General features: G+C 45.2%; 1 protein-coding gene across 3 annotated transcripts in view; it reads left to right on the top strand.

Annotated features, from left to right (window-relative positions):
- The window catches only part of MYOCD (myocardin), a 484,598-nt gene that overhangs the window by 109,338 nt on the left and 368,482 nt on the right, over positions 1-6,778 (top strand). The gene's annotated exons all lie outside the window — the stretch shown is intronic.

Here is a 6,778-nt window from a genome sequence, read left to right as displayed (position 1 = left end):
AGATTATCACATCTTGCATATTAATCTCTCCTTGTGGGAACAATGATTTTATTTCTCATTATGGGTCAGACACGAACATCTGTGCGACCAAAGCGCAAAACATCTGGAAGCATGTCTTGCCTTTGTGACATGTATCATGATCTTTGCCTGAACAGTGTGTGTGTGCTTAAGTTGTTACCGGGCTTTCGCACTTGGGCTTGACGCATAGGGAACCATGATAGCTCTGTATGTTTAACCATCACTGAAGCAAAGAGCAGTTAAGGGCGCTTCCAACCCATCACAGGTGGCGAGCCGAGATGGACTTGGGCAAACACATGTTCGCTGCTTGGCGTGGAGTGTGATTTCCAAGGGGTTAGATTTTTGATTTCCGCTGAACCCCAACCCCTGTATGAAATGGCCCGTGGTTGTCACCGGGCCTGGGCGGCTCCTGGGGCTTTTGACGGGGTCTGGGCTGTTCTCTTTATAGAGCTGCCATTTATGTCTCTGCAGGAAAACGTCCAGCCCCAGTGCGCTGGCTTAGGCAGCTGAGACTCAGCTGCCTTCATCCTCGCTGAATATTTCTGGAGAACTGGCAACTACAGTGTTTAAATGCTTCTGACCCCTGTGGACCTTGAGTCACAGATCAGTGCCTGTACCGTGGTTTAGCTAATTTGATAAGACAGTTAAGTAAACTAACCCACGCTGATACCGAATAACTACAGCCACAAGGATTTCAATCAATTAATCACTTAAATCATCTAAACAACTTTGATCCCCTCCTGCTCCTTGGTGCATCAGGCCAGCAAAGTCCACTGCTGGCCTCCGAGGGCCTTGATTTCCCGCCTGTCCCTGGACTGATATGAGACCTGGATTGGTTCCTGAAGTTTAAGAGGTGGGCGGGGTTGGGCGAGCTCGGCGGAGCAGAGCTTTGTGTTGCATGACTCAGGTGGGGTGTCCGCCGGACGTGCATTGTGTGCTGCGGTACATAGGGTGAGTCGAAGGGCGCGTGCTAACCTGGTGTGCCGCATTTTGTCGTTATCTCCACTTGTGGCGTTCACAGACAACACCTTTGCTTCTTCTTGTTTTTGGCATCAAAAGTGTTTTGTTCCAGTTTCAGTTTTTTGTCACCCCTCTCAAAAGAATTTTAACAAAATGGACCATTTGTCATGCAAATTTCCAGTTGTTGAAAGCGCATTTTCTATTCAAGACTTCTTGATGGAAAAGTTTGCCCAGGGCTAGGGGACCAGTGCGTCCCGCTTGCAGCTCCAGGCCACCGTGCTTCTAGGCCTGGACAAACCACCCATTACTCACTACATTTGGGATGCGTTCGAAGCTTGTGGACTGGGGTGTCTCGTTGTTTTGCTCTGAGCCGTCCAGAAGCCTCCCCAGATTCTTGTCAGGCCTGCTCAGGTTGATCTGGCACATGACCCCCTGAAAGCAACGGAGATCTTTATCTGTGACCTTACGCCTGTTATTCATTCCTTGACAGATTGCACAGGTTCATCAAACAGAGGAAAATATTGCCTTTCTACAAAATTCTGATGTTACAGCCACGTTCCGAAACCAGGACTTAGTGCCTCCTGTTCCACGGCAGCTCCGATAGTTTATGCTCTTTTGGTTGGAAAATCGTCTGAATTCCTATCTGAGAAACACGTTCTTTTCTATGGCTGCTTATGAAGGCCTTTGACTATATTCGGTCAGTCAATTATAGGTTATGAGAAAACAAGTTCTATGAGGAAAGAGCTTCTTGCTGTTATTTTGATGTTCAAACAGCCTGGTATCCACTCCTATCTCTGGTTCCCAACATGCAGGCCCTGTTAGCTGTAGACTTCGGTGCCACCCCAGCAACTCAGAGTACAGTTTTTTCACATTTTGTCGATCCAGTGCCAGCATTGTTTAATGATGATATTTGTTACCTGGTGCTTAAAGACACTTCAGTTCCTAGTCTATCGGCTTCACAGTACTGCAACTTCTCTTGCGTGTCTCCCGCACTCTGCACACAGCAAGACAGTTTCCAGCCTTTTGGTGCCTGGGATTTAGGCGTGAACAGGAGTCCATAAGCGTAGTTCTGACAGCAAACGGCGTTTTGTTGTCTGTATATGGAACGAGAAATTGGGGAAGAAAGCAGTTTTGATTTTCAAGTGCATTGACGCACTTGGTGAACTGAGCATATGGGGTCCCCGAACTTGCTGCATGAGCGAGACGTTTCGTGGTATGTGACGGATTGTGCGGCACAGAGGCAGACGTTCTTGAGTCAGTCAAATAGAAGCATTCCGCCCTAATAATCCTTTTCAGCATCGGGAGCCCATCCTTTAGTCTGGCTTTTATTCCCCCTTTCGGCATTGAGGACCAATTCTAATTGCTGTGAGGTGGTGCAGATCAAGAAATGGTCAGTCTAATTTACTCGATTTGCAGTAAGCATTTTGACGGTTCCACTGGAATTATTATTACATTCGAAGATGGGGTATCAATATGCAATTGAAGGTGGATAGGAACTGGTAACAGGGGAGACTACATGGTCTAATGAGGGTGATGTCAGGCTGAAGGGGTTACTAGTGGATTCTCAGGATCAGTTTTGACAATTTTATTTACCTTTTTTTTCTTTGGCAAAAGACGATGTGCTAATTTGCGTTGAGACACAAGTGGGGTATGTAACACAGAGCCCGGCTGATATCACAGGAGATTTGGATGACCTTGTTAACTGGCAGGAATAGTATAAGATGAATTAATAGTGAAAAGTGCAAGGTATGCATTTAGGGATTAATAATAAAATTTTAGTTATTTAATTGGAACACATCAGTTGGAAGAACAGAGGGAGAAGGACATTGGAGTCTTGGTTGATACAGGTGACTATGAGCTGCATGTGATTATGGCCATTAAAAGCTAATGCGGTTTTTAGGATGCATAGGCGAGGATATTTCCAGCAATCAGAGGGTTATCAGGTATATCAGACTGGTGAGACCTCATCTCGTACTGTGTGCAGTTTTGGTCTCATGTTGAGAGGATGATTACACTGCGAAAGGTTCAGAGACGCTCTTAGGAGGGGGGGGTTATCAAGGAAGGAACTTGTCTTATTGAGGAGACTCAAATAGCTGGCTTGGTTTAGCTAGCCAAGAGGTTTGAGGGGCGATATGCTTGCTCTTTATATATAATTCGGGATTAGTTAGGGAGGGAGAGGAATTATTTAAGCTATACCAATGTAGACAAGAACAAGTATTAACGGACCTAGGAGTTTAGATTGAAATTAGATGAGGTTTCTAACCATTAGAGAGTGAAGTTTCTGGAAGCTTCTAAGGGGAGTTGTGGGGCAAATTACATATGTGCTTTAAGATAGCTTGATAAATGATGGAAGATGAATGATGGGGGATAAGGTTAATGTTGACATTGATCTTTGATTATCGCAAGGTAAGTATTGCCCGGAGCTGTGATGGATGTTCGATGGATGGATTGAGTTACTGCGAGATTCTTTCCTGGTGTAGCTGAGTGAGTCTTCCCCTGCTCAGGGTTTAGCTGATTGGCCATATTTGGGGTCGGAGGAATTTTTTCCTCCGGGGAGTGACAGAGGTCCTGAGGTTTTTCGCCTTCCTCTCAGTGGCATGGTCACTGTGGTAATTCTCTGCCTTGAGTCGTTCAAACCACATTTGAAGACGTCATAACTCAGACTAGGGTAGGCGTGTTATAGACGGGAATGGGTAGGATTCTGTGGCCTGCTTTGTGCAGGAGGTCAGACTAGATGATCATATTGGTCCCTTCTGACCTTAAAGTCTAGGAGTCTGCGAGCAGAGGTTCACCCCTCAGCAAACGCCTCTGCACACAGTTCTGTCTGCTTCATCAATAGCTGGCTAAGAAGGTCTTAGCTTAAAAGCTCTCCAGAGTTAGCTCAGGCTCTGTAAACAAAGGAAAGAGAGATTAATTTCTGTTCACATTGTCTAAGGTCCCAGGTCTCCTGGCTGACACTGGGGAGCCCTTTAATTGCCATGATATGAACGAGTAGAGGCCTGCCTTTTTCATCTCTGCCCCCCTGAGCCGTTCACCTGGGCGGATGTGCTGTACCTTTGCGACAGTGCTCTTTGATTATGTCATGTGGAAGGGTTACTGCATTGCTCATGGGATACAGCCAGGAGCCTTGGCTAAGGCATTGCATCAAAGTTTGTTTGGGTTTTGCAGAGGTGAAGGGGTGAAGGATTTTTCAATGTAAGTCTTCTCAGGTTTGTAAATAACTGGTTCAGATATACTGGGCTGATTCTGATCTCACATGGCTCTCACATTGGTGCAATGCCATTGACTCCAGCAGAGTTATCTTCACTGGTGCAAATGAGATCAGAATGCAGTCTAGAGACTCAGGACAGGCTTGCTATAAAAGAGCAAAATACTCTCTACCAGCGGGGAGCGCTGGAGCACAGGCGGGTTGCTGGGGCTCCACATCCTACGCTGTATGGTTCTGGCACTGGCCTTGGGACCTGCCTCAATGATTTGCACTCAGAAGCAGATCTAACAGGAAAACAGTATTATTTTAATCAAATTACTGCTCCAGGCAATGCTGCTTAGAGTGCCCCGAAGGGTAATGCATTGTGATGGAGGCGCTTTACTGCCGTAAGTGCAGTGAACTATTAAATCATGTCAGGAAACCCATTCTGAACAGCTTCAAACATAGGTGCCAGTCTTGAGAGTTTCTTAATTTCCAAAATATCATAGCAGAGCAATTTACATTTGCATCCTTGCAAAATATCAAGGAATATAGTTTCAATATGCAGCACGTAAGGCCAAGTCCAAATGGTCAGTCCCGCTAAAAAGAATCATTCACTTGCTCTACTCCTGCATCAGCCTGGTTCTTTGACAGCAATCTGCGGCCTCAGATGATACTGGGCTGACAGATTTTTGCTTTCTGCTGTACAGCTGACTTTTCCGGCCAGTGACAGTAAAAGTCGTTAGTCAGGCGGCAAGCAGTTTGAACCAGTCCGAGACGCCCATGTGAGATGGGTAGAAGCGAAAATATCTTTGGGGAAAATGCATGTGGCAGAAGGTTCCAATTCAGGGAAAGAGAAAGCCTTTATTTTTTTCCATGTGCTTATCCATAGGAACGTTAGTAGCTTTGCATGTTACCTTTTTCCAGATTCAGTATGATTGTATGTTACCCCACATCTTGTGTACAGAAACATTGCATGTTCCTTTCTCTTGCTCATGTTCTCTGCTACCAGTGGGGTTTACAAGGAAGGCGCACAGCTTCTACAGTGAGGAGTGACTTTGTAACCCCCCGAGGCAGAGATCGATCCCACTTTCATTAGGAAGAGAGTTGGAAACACAGAACTTGAAATCCTGCCTCTTCTCTTAAGAGACTTGTGTATCTTTCATGAGCTGCAGATGGAATAAAGTGCTGTCATAACTAGAATGGATTCACAGTCTCACCCTGTCCTCAAAATAAAGCTTAAGGGAAGCAGTTACAGTTCAAGTGTTTAAGTGGGTGCCTGTTTAATTGAATTTCATGCTCATTCTTTCCCTCTGAAGTGGTGAACACAGGCAGTCATTTGAAAGGGGAAAAAGTGCTGCTCAGGCCCTCTGTGAACTTTCCTGAATTCAGCAGAGTTTAATAATTGGCTGTGCCGGTTGCTAACAGGACTGCTGCAGGGGAGGTTGATGAGGAAGAGGGCATTATACAGAGATGTCTCTTGGAACAAGGGCTCTGTGAAGTTCTTTTATGCCCAAATGACCCTGAAATGTTTTGCATGTGTCAAGAAGTGTTGCACATATGCACATTAATTGCAACCTGTACTGTCACTGAGTAGGCAATAGAGCAAAAACCATAAGCCAGTCTCCCTGCCATAGTGGCCTTTGTAACACGCTTTGATGTCTTCAGATGAAAGGCTCCGTGTAAGTGCAATATATTACAATTATCTGTGATCAAAGCGTGATCGTTGTAATCACAGAGCTGAACAATGAGATGGGATCTGCTCAGGACCAGGATTCCACCTCCCATGTGCAATCAGTTCCAAAAGGCCAGACCAGCTGATCCACCACCGGAGTCCTGCTGGTTTGAACATTCCCTTCCTTTTGGCACTCACCCTTTTCTGATGACACCCCCAAGCCCGTGCTTTAATGACAGCAGCAGCAACCAGGTGGGGCTCAGTGCTGCAAGGTTGTTCTAATTGCATAATGAGATTTAGACCAGTGGAATGTACTAACCAAATGCTACAAACAGAATGCAGCTCCAGAGTCACTGCTCCACATTTGCTTTCGATTATTTCTATTAGGGATTGTGGTAATTTTATACATCAACCTTGATTATATTCCAAACTGGATGGATAGCAACCAGAGATGTGATTGGTACATAAGAACATCAGACTGGCCATATTGGGTCAGACCAATATCCTGTCTTCTGATAGTGACCAATGCCAGGTGCTTCAGCGGGAATGAAAGAACAGGTAATCATCAAGTGATCCATCCCTGGTTGCCCATTCCCAGCTTCTGGGAAACAGAGGTCTGTCCTGGCTAATAGCCATTAATACACCTATCCTCTATGAAATTATCTAGTTATTTTTGAACTCTGTTATAGTTTTAGCCTTCACAACGTCCTCTGGCAAGGAGTTCTACAGGTTGACTGTGTGTTGTATGAAGAAATACTTCCTTTTGTTTGTTTTAAACCTACTGCCTGTTAATTTCATTGGGTGACCCCCTAATTCTTGTATCATGTGAAGAGGTAAATAACACTTCCCTATTTATGTACCCCACATCATTCATGATTTTACAGACCTGTATTATATTGCCCCCTAGTCATCTCTTCTCTAGGCTGAACAGTCCCAGT

The sequence above is a fragment of the Chelonoidis abingdonii genome, chromosome 13 (assembly GCF_003597395.2).
Source record: "Chelonoidis abingdonii isolate Lonesome George chromosome 13, CheloAbing_2.0, whole genome shotgun sequence".
Classification (NCBI taxonomy): Eukaryota; Metazoa; Chordata; order Testudines; family Testudinidae; genus Chelonoidis; species Chelonoidis abingdonii.
Note: the sequence above shows the minus strand (reverse complement) of the source record. Positions and strands in the feature narration are given on the sequence as shown.